This window comes from Mobula birostris, chromosome 6 (assembly GCF_030028105.1).
Source record: "Mobula birostris isolate sMobBir1 chromosome 6, sMobBir1.hap1, whole genome shotgun sequence".
Classification (NCBI taxonomy): domain Eukaryota; kingdom Metazoa; phylum Chordata; class Chondrichthyes; order Myliobatiformes; family Myliobatidae; genus Mobula; species Mobula birostris.
The window spans coordinates 177,049,110-177,065,963 of record NC_092375.1 but is presented as its reverse complement, the minus strand read 5'-3'; positions in this window follow the sequence as shown (position 1 = coordinate 177,065,963).

Genomic DNA, 16,854 nt, shown 5'->3' with positions numbered 1-16,854 from the left:
TTGCCTGCACTGCTGGCTATTTTTAAGCAACATCATTTTTCTGAGGCTGGGAAATTCTGTGCTTGTTTACATCAGCAGCTGCATTGAGCAGGAATAATCACTGAAGACACAGCAACTTATTTATTTGATTTAATTTCGTCAATGTAAATGAATTTAATTATATTTTTGTCCACAATTAGTCCTTTAGAAAAAATATTTTTTATAGTTTTACATTTTTTATTATTTTTGGTGTTTTAAATTATGGCAAATGTCAAAGATGCATGTATTCGATTGAAGTACTCCAGACTGGCACTGTCCAGAGTTGAATTTGTGCAAGACGAAGACACAAGGGTGTGTCTTCCCATCTGATCTTCGCTGGGAAAGGATGGCCCCAGCACCCATATCAGATGCACCCACCTCTAGATTCAGTAGAGTGATTCTGGGAATGAGAGGTTTAACATATGAGGAACGTTTGTCCGCTCTTGGACTGTATTCCTTGGAGTTTAGAAGAATGAGGGGAGACCTCATAGAAACATTTTGAATGTTGAAAGGCATAGACAGAGTGGATGTGGCAAAGTTGTTTCCCATGATGGGGGAGTCTAGTACGAGAGGGCATGACTTAAGGATTGAAGGGCGCCCATTCAGAACAGAGATGTGAAGAAATTTATTTTAGTCAGAGGGTGGTGAATCTATGGGATTTGTTGCCATGGGCAGCAGTGGAGGCCAAGTCATTGGGTGTATTTAAGACAGAGATTGATAGGTATCTGAGTAGCCAGGGCATCAAAAGTTATGGTGAGAAGGCAGGGGAGCGGGACTAAATGGGAGAATGGATCAGCTCATGATAAAATGGCGGAGCAGACTCGATGGGCCAAATGGCCGACTTCTGCTCCTTTGTCTTATGGTCTTATGGTCTCTACCACAAGAGGTCTTGAGGAGTTCAGATAGGGGAGGATGGAGGCATTGGTGAGGTGCCTCTTGAGCTCAACGAAACTGAGATCCACAGCAACAGACCAGTTACTGGTGAGGTAAGTGATTTAGTGAGGGGGGCGTGAGAAGAGTGGTGATTTGACTGTGGTCCCTGACGAAACAGTGGTAGAAGCTGGAGAAGCTCAAGATGGGCTGCAGCTTTTTGACAGAGCTCAATCGGGGCCATTCAATAACGGCATGCAGTTTCTCTGGGTCCGTGGTAATTTCTTGGGGTGAAAGGACCAGGAGGGAAATGAATTGGGTGTGGAACTGGCATTTGTCTAACTTGCAGTACAGTTGATTATTGAGGAGACGTTGAAAGACTGAACAGATGTGACAGATGTAGCATTGGGAATCCTTGGAGAAAATGAGGATGTCAGAATCAGAATCAGGTTTATTATCACCGGCAGGTGTTGTGAATATTGTTAACTTAGCAACAGCACAACAATGCAATACATAATATAAAAGAAAAAAAAAAGTAAAAATAAATAAATAAATAGTCAATTATGCTATATATATTGCATAGATTAAAATTCAAGCAAAAACAGAAATAATATATATTAAAATTGAGGTGGCGTTCATGGGTTCAATGTCCATTTAGGAATCAGATAGCAGAGGGGAAGAAGCTGTTCCTAAATCGCTGAGTGTGTGCCTTCAGGCTTCTGTACTTCCCACTTCACGGTAACAATGAGAGTTGAGGGAGATGAACACATACCGTGTAGCATGTCTCAAATGATCTCTTTGATGAAAGTGACAGGACTGTTGGAAAGTCCGAAAGGCATCGCAAGGTATTTGAAGTGGCCGGTGAACGTTATGAATGCTGTCTTCTACTTCCCCCCGACGGATGCAGTTTAGGTTGTACGTGCTCTGTAGATTTAGTTTGGTGAAAATCTGGGCCCTGCTGGGTGCTTTGAATGTGCTACTCATCAAAGGGTGAGGGTAGCAGTTCTTAATGGTGATTTTGTTGTCTCCGCGGTAGAATATGCAGGAATGAAGCCGTTCATCTTTCTTTTTGATGAAGAAGTATCCTGCACCAGCTAGGGACTGGGATAGTTGAATGAAGCTGTTTTGTAGCGCTTTGGGGATGTCATCATTCATGGTTTGGGTCTCAGAAGGGGAGAGGGAGAATAGACAACCGTGGGGAGGGATGGTTCCTGGGAAGATGTCAATCATGCAGTCATGTAGTCTTTCAGGCAACATGGTGCCAGTTTCGCTTTCACTGAAGGCAATGGCTAGATCGTGGTATTCCTGTGGGAGTTTGGTGAGGTCAAGGGTTTCCTCCGACTCCACAGATTTACGGGATGAAGTCAGCTGAGGTTGGAGGCAGGTGGGTCCCCAATTTAGCAGTGCACCGGACGACCAGACGAAATGAGGGTCCTGAGTGGAGAACTAAGGGTAACCCAAGAGGAGAGGAGTGTTGGGCAAGTCAGTTGGAGGAATTGGATGGAATTACAGTGCTCCCCGATACTCATGTGCACAGGCTGTGTGCGTGCTCTGACCATCCCAGACCCTAAGGAAGATATGTCAGTGGCTGTGATGCACAAGTGGTGTATCACAGAGTCTGGTCCAGAAAGTCACCTGCTGCGTCAGAATCCACCAGAGCCTCCTGTGCGTGTGGAGATGTCGGGGTGTGCAGGAGGACAGGGAGGGAGAGTTGGGCTGTGGTTCTGGAACAAGAAGCCCAAGGCAGCTTACCAGATAGAAGGCACCTCAGCTCTACCTGGTGGTGCTGTTTTCTTGGACACAGTGGACATTTGATGCAGGAGTGATTGGCTGCACTGCAGTAAGTGCACAAGGTGTTTCCTCACTGGCACTCACGCTCATGGGTGGTTAAGGGAGCTCTCCCTAGCTGTCCGGGTTCTAGAGGCATTGATGTGGGTTCTGAAGACTAAAATGATTCTGGGAATGTAACTTGAGTTCAATGCCATCCAGGACAAAGCATGCCACATGACTTCTAAACCATTAACCATTCTGACAATATTCACCTCACCAATGCACAAGTTTGCAGGATGTACCATCTGCAAAATGCACTATAGTTGCTCATCCAGCCTATTCTGACAGTGCATCCCATCCCCATGTTTTCCATGGCTAATAGTACCAGATTGCATGGGTTTCCTTCAATTGATTAATGATACTTCAACTTTGTTGGATCTGAATCCGGGAAGTACCTGGCCGATAACATTGCTGGAAAACGGCAATTCAGAAAGATGGTTCACCATCCATTTCTCAAGAGTAACAAATACTAGCCTTGCCAGTGCTGCTCAGATTCTGAAAGTGAACTTTAAAAATTCTGAAATTCCATAATCAGTCTCAAGGGGTGGCATGAGCTTAGATGGAAAATTAGGTCTTAATCCTTCTAATGATGGTGGATTTCACTGCAACAGTATAGAAGGTCAAGAGAGAGACCAGTAAGGAAGTAGGATGGAAAATTAAAATGGCAGGTGACTGGAAGAGCAAGGCAAGCCTTACGCACTGAATCAAAGTATTTTGCAAAGCAGTCATCCAACTTATAGTCCTCCAGACTGATCAGCTATGATTATTATTAATTAGATGGCGCCAACACAAGAGTGGTGGATGTCGGAATCTGGAGCAACAAGATGTATCAGTCCAAATGAGGCAAATGAAGGGTCTTTACCCAAAATGTCGACTGTATATTTCCTTTCACAGACGCAGCTTGACCCTCTGAGTTCCTCGATTGTGACTACTAGCAACTGTGTCAGTTGGACAACCTAGGTCTCCATTCTATTTGTGGCATTCTCCATTGTTCCTACTTCCCCTCTCTGCAACTCCAAACACATTTGTTTTCTTACTTTCCCAGTTCCGGTGAAAAGTCACTAACTTGGTTTCTGCTTTCCGACCAGTCCTGCTGAATTTCCCCTATATTTCCTGTTTTTATTTCAGATTTCCAGCATCTGCAGGTCTTTATTTTGGAATGCGGAATAATTGATTAGCAGTTTTGAGGTGCAAAATTATTGTATTTTCCTTAATACATAAAATGTCACCACAAGGTGCCATGTGAATTGAAGAGGAGTGCTTCCAATCTCCACAAACACACTGTTTAATGCAATGTTCTCACCTTTAACTGATATTCTCCCTTACATAAAGTGCTGAAATGTAAATAATGAAAGTGGAAAAGAAAACTTGTCAATTGCATTTAAATATCTCAGACATGCTTTGTTGATTCAGTTAGACCTGCTGTTTGTTTTCAAACAGGAGGCAATTCTAGTCTGGGGAGCACACCACTGGTGTCAGCTTTACAGTGTTCAGAAGGACCGTGATGATTCTGCTACTATTTTTACTGCTCTGAACACAAACTTTACATTGACAGTTATGAATCTCAACACACAATTATTTTGTACTTATCCCAAAGTTCACTGTCAGGAGCAGAGCAGATCTTTGTAAATCAAATATAGATATCCTATGAGTCACAAGGCAGCCACACAAATGCTCTTTCCCCACTTCTGCAACATATTGTGCAGAGCTATGGGCTTAAGTAGTCACATATGTTATTAAGTTATCTATTATCATAGGGTGCACCTGAATGATGACTTAGATGTTCAGACTGCAGCAGGTCCTACAGACAATGAAAAAAGTCTGAACAAAGCAGCGCAAAATGCCGCAACCTACAAATAAGAATTGACAAGAGGCAACTTTATAAATCAATTATTTAAATAAATACAGTACACTTGCATTTGAGTCATATGCAGACCCTTAATTCAAGATTCAAGTCTTATTTGCATTCTTTTGTAAAACCCAGCAGCTTTGCTATTGCTCTGTGATTGCATTTCTTTGGCTCTTAGGGGTTCATAGATGGCCTCTATTTCCAAGCCCAGTGAACACCACAACATCAATACATTTTTCTATTCAGCATCTGGCTGCTAAATGAATATTGAACAAATGAAGAGCTAACAATGCAGAAAAATAAAAGTGTTGAAAATATTGGAAGCACACTACTTAAACCATGATATTTTGCAGTGAAGTATATTGTGTGGAGCTGAACAGAGAGCAATCATGAGATTTGTTAAGTGTGCGATGATCTGTGGGTGCATTCAGCAGGAGTACCAGCACAGTCAGTGAAACTGAAAGAAGAACTTGATATGATTTCTAAAGTGCAGCATACTTTTTGGACAAAATCTACTAATTTGCATTGTTTAAGGGACATTACAGGAGCTTCTGATATGAAGAGTTGTTGCTCATACTGTTGGGTCGTGGCCACAAGAAAGAGGAGTAATGCAGTGTGGATTCATCAGTTGGTAAACTTAAGTGTCAATGATCCAGATCAAACAGTTTTTAGTACTTCAGCATACAGTGACAAGGTGGAAGTCAAGCCCAATATTGATTTATTTATTTATTGAGATACAGCACAGAACAGGCCCTTTTGGATCTTCTGGCCATGCTGCCCAGTAATCAGCAATTCTAGCCTAATCACGGGACAATTTAAAATGACCGGTTCACCCGCCAACCAGTACATCTGGGTGTGGGAGGAAACCAGAGCACTTGGAGAAAACCCACACGCATCTCACAGGTGCTCCAGGGTAGGTGGGAGAACGTACGAACTCCTTCCAGGCAGCACCCTTTTGCTGGTACTGTAAAGTGTTGTGCTCACCACTGCACTACCGTCGCGCCCTAATTCAAGCAATATCTAAGCAATAAGCATGATTCTACTCCAATGAGACAAGTCAGCATAACTAGATTATTTTAAATAGAAAATAAAAGGTAGTCTTGAGATCTCTTTCTAATATTTGATAAAGCATATTTAAATCTAAAGTCCTTATTAAGCCACTTTATAACGTCTTCAATATACTGGTACTAATGGTAGGATTGGAGAAGGATCTGAACTTATGCCATCAGGGTTGTGAGATGTTATCATCAAAAGGACTTGCACTGGAATAGAATGCAGGACATCTCCAAGAGGACCATGACCTTGTTGTGGTTTGGAGGCTTGCGTCTGTGAATCTGCCAGACTGCAGCGGAGGCCAAGTCTGTCGGTATATTTAAAGCGGAAGGTGATCGTTTCCTGATCAGTCATGGCATCAAAGGATATTGCAAGAGGGCAGGTGCGTGGGGTTCAGTGGGATCCAGGATCAGCCATGATGGAGTGGCGGAGCAGACTCGATGGGCTGAATAACCTAATTCTGCTCCTGTATGGTCTTATGATGCCTCAATGACCCAGAAAGCAATATTGGCTAGAGTCAGGGCTTTATGTGTTGGTTCTTGGTAGGGTCACCCATGCCAAACAGGAGGACAGACTATGAGAGGGCCACTAGTCTCCAGGTTCAAGGGTTCAACTCAGGGCCAGCAACACTGACTGGTAAAACAAAACTGTTACGGAAACAGCAATGAAGAATCCTTCTACATCTGAGTGCGATGATATATGCAAGTCTCCGCTAGGGACTTGCATGACTGACAGTAGTGAAAACCAAGAGGAAGCTACTGATATGATGAAGGAAGCCCAGAACACCACCAGAGATGGAGGACCTTCGTTGTTGCCCTAAACGCCAGCGGCGTAACAGTCAGCAAGTAAGCAAGAACGTAGAACAGCAGAAAGCAAAAGAGTAGCTGGAGGAAAAGGTGTAACAAAGCTCTCAGTGGGACGCTGGGGGGAATGCACAGGACATTATATGGTGTGTTTTGTTCAAGTAAGACCTGGAAATGATTGAAATAGCTATTTTACTAATACTTGTACAAAGAGAAAGATATTGATCAATTTTGCTCTCTGTACTAAAATAAAAATGCACAATTGCTTTGCTTTATAGGTGCTGAGTTTGACTCAATTTTCTTTTGAATAAGATGACAAAATACAACTTATACTGAAGTGATGATTTTTATTGATCTTTTCTGTGTACCATTAAGTGTAAATGCATCTCAGTATATAGAGACTGAAAATGTACAGTCTCTAAGGTACAAACCCAATGAGACTGAAATGGGAGGGCCAGAGGTTAGGCAGGCATTCAGATCCATTGAGTTGTGGTGTATGGGGCCTTGAGAGAGTGGAACTCTCACCAACAAGGCAAACCACGAAGCAGAGCAGTAATTCCTTTTCAATGGCTTTAGAAATCATTTTTAATCTACCATGGTTAAAGGGAAAGGATCCTAACATACACTTCATGACATATATATCCTGGTGTGCAAGACATTTGTTTGTGAATTTAAAACTGTCAGTGAAGGGAAATTGTGTTCCTTTATATTCATTGGCTCCATCACAGCCTGATATGGAAACACCAATTCCCTTGAATAGAAAATCCTACAATAAGTAATGGATACGGCCCAGTGCATCATGGGTAAAGCCCTCCCCACCATTGAGCACATCTACATGGAGCATTGTCACAGGAAATGCAGCATCCATCATCAGAGACCCTCACCAACCAAGACATGCTCTCTTCTCACGGCTGCCATCATATTGAAGGTACAGGAGCCTCAGGACTCACATCAGCAAGCTGAGGGACAACTAATACCCCTCAACCATTGGGCTTCACTTGCCCCAGCACTGAAATGTTTCCACAGCCTGTGGACTCACTTTCAAGGACTCTTCATCTCATGTCCTCGATATTTACTGCTTATTCGTTTTTTATTATTCTTTCTTTCTTTCTTTCTGTATTTGCACAGATGGTGTCTTTTGCACACTCGTTGAATGCCCAAGTTGGTGCGGTCTTTTGTTGATTCTATCATGGTTTTTATTCTATTATGAATTTATTGAGTATGACCACAAGAAAATGAATCTTGGAGTTGAATATGGTGATATATATGTACTTTGATAATAAATTTACTTTGAACTTTGAACTTTCAGAGCTTTGCCATTTTGCAAACCTCTTATTCCTGCGTTACTACCACATAAGCAGAACGACAAACAAACAAGAGATTCTGCAGTTGCTGTAAATCTAAAGCAACGTACACAAGCCTGACTTGTTGAGTTCCGCCAGCATTTTGTCTGTGCTGCTCAAGGCAAATATTAAACTCTTGCTACAAATTGTGATGTAGATTGGGTTGGTGGGTGGTGGGAGGTGACTGAGACTTTGTGAGTTTGCAGGTACAATGCCCTGGCAATTTGTGCATCTGGATCTCAACAGTAGCCATTTGACACCAATAGTATCCAACAAGTTTCTGGATGCCCAATTAAGGCAGGAATAGATTGTTGTTAGATGAAAAAGTACTTCTCCCTCCAGAAGCAGGCTGAGGTGTTGCTTCCATGTGGTTTCTATTGGAAGGTATTAGAGCAGGTAGAAGAAAAGATATTTTTTCTCAAAGAACTACAACTGTGATGGTCCAGATGTGGTAACTGGACCAGCATTATTCCCAGATTCTTGTGTTAGTGTGGGAAAAGATTTTGTTCTTATAAATCCAGCAATTCTTTATATCTTCACCTGACTCTCCATCTTCTCTCTCCTAAGACCATAAGACCATAAGTCATTGGAGCAGAATTAGGCTATTTGGCCCATCGAGTTTCCTCCGCCATTCCATCATGGCTGATCCATTTCACGCTCAGCCTCAATTTCCTACCTTCTCCCCATATCCCTTCATGCCTGACTAATCAAGAATCTATCAACCTCTGCCTTCAATATATCCAATGACTTGGCCTCCACAGCTGCCTGTGGCCATGAATTCCAGAGGCTCATCACTCTCTGGCTAAAGAAACTCCTCACCATCCCCATTCTAAATGGACATACCTCTATTCTGAGGCTGTGTCCTCTGATCTAGGCCCTCCCACCATAGGAAACATCCCCTCCACATCCACTCTATTGAGGCCTTTCAACATTCAATAGGTTTCAATGAAACTCCCCCTCATTCTTCTGAATTTGTGAGTAAAGGACCAGAGCCATCAAATGTTCTTCATGCGATAAACCTTTCGATCCTGGAATAGTTTTTGTGAAACTTCTTTGAACCCTGTCCAATGTTAGCGCATCCTTTCTTAGATAACGGGCCGAAACTGCTCACAATATTCCAAGTAAGGCCTCACCAGTATCTTATAAAGTTTCAACGTTACATCCTTGCTTTTATCTCTTGAATATTTCCAACGATTTCTTCCACCCTTCAACAAACCAGGAGCACACCACAACATCTCCTAGGGAAAGAGGATACAGATGATCAGATGCCCAGTAGTGAGGTACTAGCGACACAATCACTGCAGGTTTCATCTCAATTCTGTGGAGCAGGCTGAGGAGACTTCTAAAACATCATGATGTTGGTTAGATATCACTCATGCTTTCTGAGGTGTAGTGTTCAGGTGCCCTTACCAGTCTCCCAAGAGTCCCTGCTGCCTGCTTTGCTGAAGCCACTGATAAGCAGGAGTGGCAGAGTTAGGAAAATGTCTTGTTTAAAAAAAACACCACAGATTGACATTTGAAGGAGGAATGAATGGAAAGCTATTATTGTATGAATTAAATTTATCATCTTGATTACATTTAGCACTTCGGCCTGCTTTGTGGTTTAATAGCAGTGCTTGAGTCTGCATTATTGGAATATGATATGACATTGGCTTGGATAGGCTGCCGTTTTCTTAATTCCAGAAATGGTGAAGTTTGTGATGGAACTTCTTAATACTGTGGGATTTTGTTAGATTGTAGTGCAGAGGAATGAGCTGGTCACCAGAATTATTAAAACAATAACATAAATATTTCTAGGCAGTATGCTAAGAGCTATTCCTTGTTCATTCACTGTTTATTTTCTGTCTCTAGTCTTCCTGCCCTTAAGAAAATAGCTGCACTTTCTCATCTTCTCCATGGAGGGGAAGATCGTCATTATGCAACATCTCAAACAGATAGAAGTGAACTTTCAGTTCTGTGCGGACGTTACGTGGGTTTGCTTAGTAATTATTCGTCAGCTCTACAGAGATGAATTATGTGATTTAACAGCAGTATCTGTGCAACTTAGGTACGAACAAAGTTGTGGAGTGTTGGGGAGTGAGGGAGCGATCTAATAATTGGGAAATCTCACAGTAAGTGGTGGACTGTGGGATTTTACACTCAATGACTCACTGAATGTAATTGAGCTAAAGCAGATGAGGTGAAAAAAAAATAATGCAGGGGTAGCCCACCAAATGCCCAAATCAAACAAGTTTGGCTGGAAAGGATAGGAAGCCAGTCTCTAGAGGCTCAGTATGAAAAGACAACCACAATATCTGTTGACTAGCTATTGCAAGTGTTAAGAATTGCTTCTCAAAGAACTTCCAAAATATGTCAGAAAGCAGGGAATTAGCAACTTGTGTGGTCAATCTATCCTTGCCCTTAAGACTCTGCAAACTGGCTATGGCATCTGGCAAAAGCACTCATGTTGCCCTTTAATGCCCACCCTGAGCATCACAAGACCTGATTCATGGAGGAGGAATCCTAAACTGATAAGATTTGTGACGTACTAACCTTTCAGTGAAGTGTGGTCTACAGCCAAAGCTTTGCAGATCCCAGCTCCCAGATCATATGCCATGCTCCTTGTTTATGAGATCTTCTCACAGATCCACCATGATAGGTAGAAGAGTATAAAATAAGCACGAGGGGCTTACACGTATAGAGATATAGAGATTGTTGGCAGCATGGTAGTTAGTGGTTAGCACAGCACTTTAAAGTACCGGCGACCTGGATTCAATTTCCACCACCGTCTGCAAGGGTTTGTACGTTCTCCCCATGGCCCTGTAGGTTTCCTCCGGGTGCTCTGGTTTTCTCCCACAGTCCAAAGACCTACTAGTTGGTAGGTTGCTAGGTATTGTAAGTTGTCCTGTGATTAGACTAGAGTTAAATCGGGGGTTGTTGGGCAGCACAGCTTGAAGGGCCAGAAGGGCCTATTCTGTGCAGTATCTCAATCAATCAATCAATCAATCAATCAATCAATAAATAAAATAGCCAGATAGATAGATAGATAGATGAATGTTACAAGGACTTGGTGCACTGTTGAAAAGAACCACTTGTCCAGCTATCCATTTGTATGTGCGTTCCTATTTCTGATCCTCTTTCCAATTTTCCATTTAGACAAGAATTTCATAAGAATTTTAATCAATAGTGCATTACTCAAACCCCCTTTAAATGTTATAGCCACATTTAAAATCAGTCCAAGTATGGAAAACTATAATGGCCTCTCAACTTTCCAGCTCTGGATCTTGAGACATGTGGTTACCAATGGTCACCTCTGACCTGCGTTACCCATATTTGAGAACCGGCTGATGAAATGGTGTCAAAACAGCAAATGTGTCTTGTGTTCCTCTCAAAAGTAGAAAATGACCTGGCATCAAAAGTGTGTTATTTAATTGTGATTTGCATGCATTAATAAGGTCTTGGTAATTTAAATCAGGGTTTACTGAAAATTGAAATGGAAACAACTAGCAATAAATCAATGGCTAACATTCTGTGAGATCTTTGCTTTACCTTTGCCCCATTTTTAGACGTAACTGGCAGGTAATGGAAGAAAACTCAACCTAAATATGTTCATTTGCCTGGGCCTTCCCTTCCAAAAGAAAAGACTCTTTTTCTTTCTTTTAAGGTAGCACAAGTCTTTTTCTCAGAAAGTTAATCAACTGAAAAGCTACCTTTTTTTGACTAAGGGGTTGACAGTTTTGTGGATATAATGACATTATTCATTAATCACTGATATCTGCAGGGTGGCTCTATGACATTCATTTCACACCTTCACCAGACACTATAAATTGAAATCTCCAGGCATCAGTTAGATTGCTGGAAAATCTGAAATATGACTTTCTGGATCCTGCCTGTTTTTCCGACTTCTCCTGTACACCATATTAGACAAAGAATTAAAGAGACTTGATCACTGAAATAAGTTGACACATAGCAATAATTACGCACTAATAAGGTTTGCTCTTGCAGCTCCATTCAGTAGTAATAAAGATTCCTTCCCACTTGCACTCCACTTTCTGTCAGAAGCTTCAAAAGCATTTTGAAGCTTAGAAATAAGGAAAATTTGCACTTAAGTCAGCGTTCTGATTCAAATTTCAACCTAGACACAAATGATTCTGTAGATGCAGGAATTATTGAACAATACTCATAAAATGCTGAAGGACAGGATGAACTAAGAGCAAGGCTTTGGGCCTACTCCAGGCTGCTCTGGGATTCCTATCTAAAGACTCCATTTGTTTCGGAATGTTGCTATTGTTTACATGATTTGTGTTTTTTCTCTTTATCTGCGCATTGGGTGTTGGGCCTTTTTTAAAATCTGTTTTTAAATTGGGTTCTTTTGGGCTTCTTGCTTTGTGGCTGCCTGTAAGCAGGCAAATCTCAGGGTTGCACAATTTATACATTTTTTGATAATAAAGGCACTTTGAATCTGAACTCAGCAGATCAGGCAGCATCTGCGGAAGGGAATTAACAGACAATGCTTTGGGCTGAGATCCTCCATCAAGGCCTCCTGCATTTTTTGTGTGTTGCTCAGATTTCAACTTGACGGTTTTCCTCAACAAGGAATATTCTGTTTGCCCACTGATGAATTCTATAATTTTCTTCTTCCTTTCAAACAATTATTCCCATGTGGCTGATATTAAAAAATTTGTAGAAACTAGAACTATGGAAATGCTCTTTTCAAGGAATTAATGTTTGTTTTAGCCCTTTGGCCAGTTACAATTCTCTAAAATGTTTGTATAGCATTATGAGAGAGTTAGATGGTGAAGTTTATAGTTCTCCGAGACTGTTTCAGGAGTAATTCATGTCTGCCGCTTTTACAAATATATGGGTTGCATAAAGAGGCAAAGCAATATGATAGTAAACCACATGAGGAAAACTTTTGAACTTTATATTTTTAATAAAAAAATGAAGAAATTTTATTTTTTTAAGTTATTAAAGTTAGTATTGGTACAAAATATATGGTGCTGACATTTTTTTATTGTCACTTATTTAATACGTGTGTGATAACAGAAAATTTGGTCTATTTTATGGAATACACAAGACAACGTTAAATCATGAAATGCCCCAACAGGACCACCCTAGAATTAAACCGAGGAGTGTTTATGCTTTGTAACATTTTGAAGTGTTTTGAACTGCATTGTGATGATGCCCTTGATGTTTATTGGGCCCTGTGCTGTTGGGGAACAGTCATTGCTCCATGAAACAAAATGACCTCTGCAGAGATGTGCTAACGCTACACTGCATGCTGCTTCTTTTAGGCAGGTTATTATTAGTTGATACGCTGACTTTCAATAGATTTACTGAGAATTTGCAGTAAAATGTGAGAAAGCTTGCAGGAGAAATGTCTATTTTGCATGTTACTGCTCACTGAAGTATCTCCTCACAACACCACCAATATTGGGATTTCTGCACAGCATGTGGAAATCCTGAACCCGGTGTTAAGAGATCTCTGAAACATTTCTTGGCAGTGTTCTGATGCTGGGCACAGTCCACTAATGGAGTCTCAGTTAGTGATATTCCTCCCACTAGTGGTGAATCCACTTGAGGAACCTATGGCAGGAAAAGCTGGTGCATGATGTTCTCCTCCACTGATATCACTGGAGGAGAGGAATTACTAGGAGTAAAAGGAAATCTTAAGTTTTTGATTGTGAAACATATTTTTAACAATATGTTATCTTCTTTATTTCCATTTTAATAACATTTGAAATATTATTAGCTTAATTAATATAGTCCTTAAATAGTTCTGATTTCTAGAAGCATTCACAAACATTTCTGAGACAAGGTTTAACTGACTGTCAAAGTTTTTCTCCATAGTTTGTAGGATGAGTCTTGTTCTTCACTCTCCACAATGGGATGAAGTGAAGACCCTATCACAGTGTCAGCCACACCACAGAGCTAAGAGCAGACCCTTTGTGGTAATCTCTTATCGGGTTAAATGCATTATTGTGATTTATCGCCGTGCCTCGAGTGAACACACAAGTAGGTTACCAGTGACATCAAATTTTGGGCCAATAGCAATCAAATACTGGTAGGGTATAGCACAGGATAATTTGCAAATTATCATAGATTGATGGATGATGTTAAATTTTTCACAGTATTTAAACATCAGAATTAGAATCAGAAAGAGGTTTAATATCACCAGCATATGTTGTGGAATTTATTAAATTAACTAAGTAGTGAGGAAGAGATCATGGGTTCAATGTCCATTCAGAAATCAGATGGCAGAGGGGAAGAAGCAGTTCCTGAATTGAAGGTGTCCTGGATACCACAGAGGTTAGTGCCCACGATGGAGCAGACTAAGTTTACAACACTCTGCAGCTTATTTCGATCCTGTGCTGTGGACTCTTCCCCCACCACCCCCATACCAAATGATGATGAAGCCTAACAGAGTGTTTTCCACAGTACATCATCCATGAAGTGAAAATCTGCCAACTATCCTGTATTATTCCCTGCAATTATATACTTGTTATTGTCCCACAAAATTGCTGCATTTGCGTCACATTTGCCACTGAAGGTTAGGACTGGTATTCGACAATATTAGGATTTATTTTAAATTGCTTATAGTAAGCATTCAGAAACCTTGACATCTTTAAAGCTGGGAGCATAGCATTGACATCTGTCAGCCATTTCCAGAGGAATTTTATGGAAAGATAATTCTGACCCGAATATACACCCTGAGTCACAGGAACAAACATAGCCCTCAGCTCAAATCCAGGATAACTTTAGTCAGCAAGTTCAGTTCAAAGTAACAAGAAATATGAGTAGAGTCTTCCCAGAAACCCAAGAGGTTCTGCAGATGCTGAAATCCAGAGCAACGCACAGAAAATGCTAGAGGAATTCAGTAAGTCAGGCAGCATCTATGGAAATGAATAGAAGGCCGACATTTTGGACTGAGATCTTTTGTCAGGACCAGGAAGGAAGGGGAAAGATGCTAGAATTAAAAGATAGGGCAAGGGAAAGGAGGACTAGCTCGAAGGTGACAGGTGAAGCTAGGTGGAAAGTTCGAGCCAGTGTTTCAGGTACAATGTCTACATACCTGCATACTGAGCTGCCTGTATTTTCAGCAATTGCGATTACAAATTTCCAACATTCACCATATTTTAGTGATTTATGATGAGGCAAATAATATCTTAATGAATATTTTAGTAACATTTAACTTGCATTTGATACAGAAAGGGTGTGCGTTAGAACGCATTCAGATTTATCACATTTCATAACTGGTAAATTCTGTGTCCTGCCTTATGAGAAAGTTCCAATAGCTTTTTGCTGCGAAAAGCATATTATTAAACATTTCTTCTGATCTATTATGGAAGTGGAATATTACTTTTGACATTTTGTAGTTTTTTTTAGGTAATCATTGTGCACTTTGAGGTGCACGCACTGATTACTTTATATGCTGGCAACCGTTTTGAATGGCAGATCAAAGAATTTTACACTTCTGATTTTTAATCCAGAATCTGCACATAATTAGATGTTAATTTAGCTTAAAGGTGTTGTACAAAGGAGAAAGATCAGGTGCATATTGTGTACCATTGGCAGGCATCTTAATTTATTTCCATTCAGTCACACTCTTCGTTCTGGTTTACCAAAAATACATCTTCAGACAATGTGCAATCTTGATGCAGGTAGATATGTTTTGTGACTTGGTACAACGTGATAGCATTGATTTATCTGACGGAAGATCTCTCTATGCTAGCTGTACAAATTATATTTACTCTGCACCTTACTAGGTTAAATAAGGGGCTATTCTTCCTATTCTCCTGTGTGGGCTCTCTTCAATCAGTTAGCAAATCAAATCATACAGAACAGATTTGGTGCCTTAACCCTTTGACGACAGTAATTGAATTTTCAATTCTAAAATTAAAAATGTTATTTTGGTGAATTCAGATGAAAGTGCTACATTTTCTGTAATTTAGTTTAGTTCTGTAATTCTATTTTAATACAATACTCATTAAATATTGAAATATTATTTTTTGCCATGAGGAAAGAAAAAGAAATGCACACTTCAGATGTGGTTGTTTCAGACTTCTGGTAGTTAATGAGTTATCTTTACATCAAGATATTACAGGTAGTTCTTCACCTGATATACTGTAATGACTTAATCATTTCAGTGGTTATCATATATTTAGAAGTAAATTAAGATGTAATTATTCAAATCTATTTATAAACTACAGTATATAAAATTATCTTGAACAATTAGACATTGCAATTAAATATTAAACAGGCAAATTCTAAAAATTAATTTTATCTATTATAACAGACAATACTTGTAAGCCTGATTTGTTTGAGGAAGTTGAGGCAAAACTCTCAATGTTTAATTCCATTATCATTGTTCCTTGAAGTTGACAGTAGCTGTAATTTCTCTGTGTGTGTACTTTAACACAGAAATTGTAGTTTCTGCCATTGATTCATCCCAGTTGCAATGCGATACCTTGTTTTTAGCCTTCCCTGTGGAATCCAGAGAAATCATATGAATTTACAAACTAGACTCATTGTAAAGTATATATGTTTTGCTTGGTTTGTGAAATTTTATTTGTTTTTAAAACTATTATTATAGCTTAACACACAACCTGGTTTCAATAAACTAGCTGCAGATAAGTATATTATGATTTCATCATCCAATGATTTTGAAATATGAGAAATTATGATTTTGTTTATTTTTCATTTTAATAATTTAGAAACTACATTGACTGTGTATACATATCTAAAAGTTCAATTCTACAAATTACCATTTTTCCCATGGGAATCCTCTGTTGCAATGTCATGAGCCATTTTGATGACATCATACGTAGCTGCTGGACATAAGGGATTCACTTGAACTGATATGTAACACTTCAGGATCATTTACCCCTCCCTAATGGTAGTAATGTGAAGAGGGCATATCCTGGATAGTAGGTGTCCTCAGTGATGGATGCTGCTTTCTTTGGGCACTGACTTGTAAAGAGTACACTGTATGCAAAATTGCTCGTTCAGCTCTGGTGCTGGAATTTGAATCTAAGCCTAGTTAGCTACACTGAAAATCTCCATTGCCTGTCAACTTATTAAAAGTTTACTTGGTTATCTGGGCCCATGG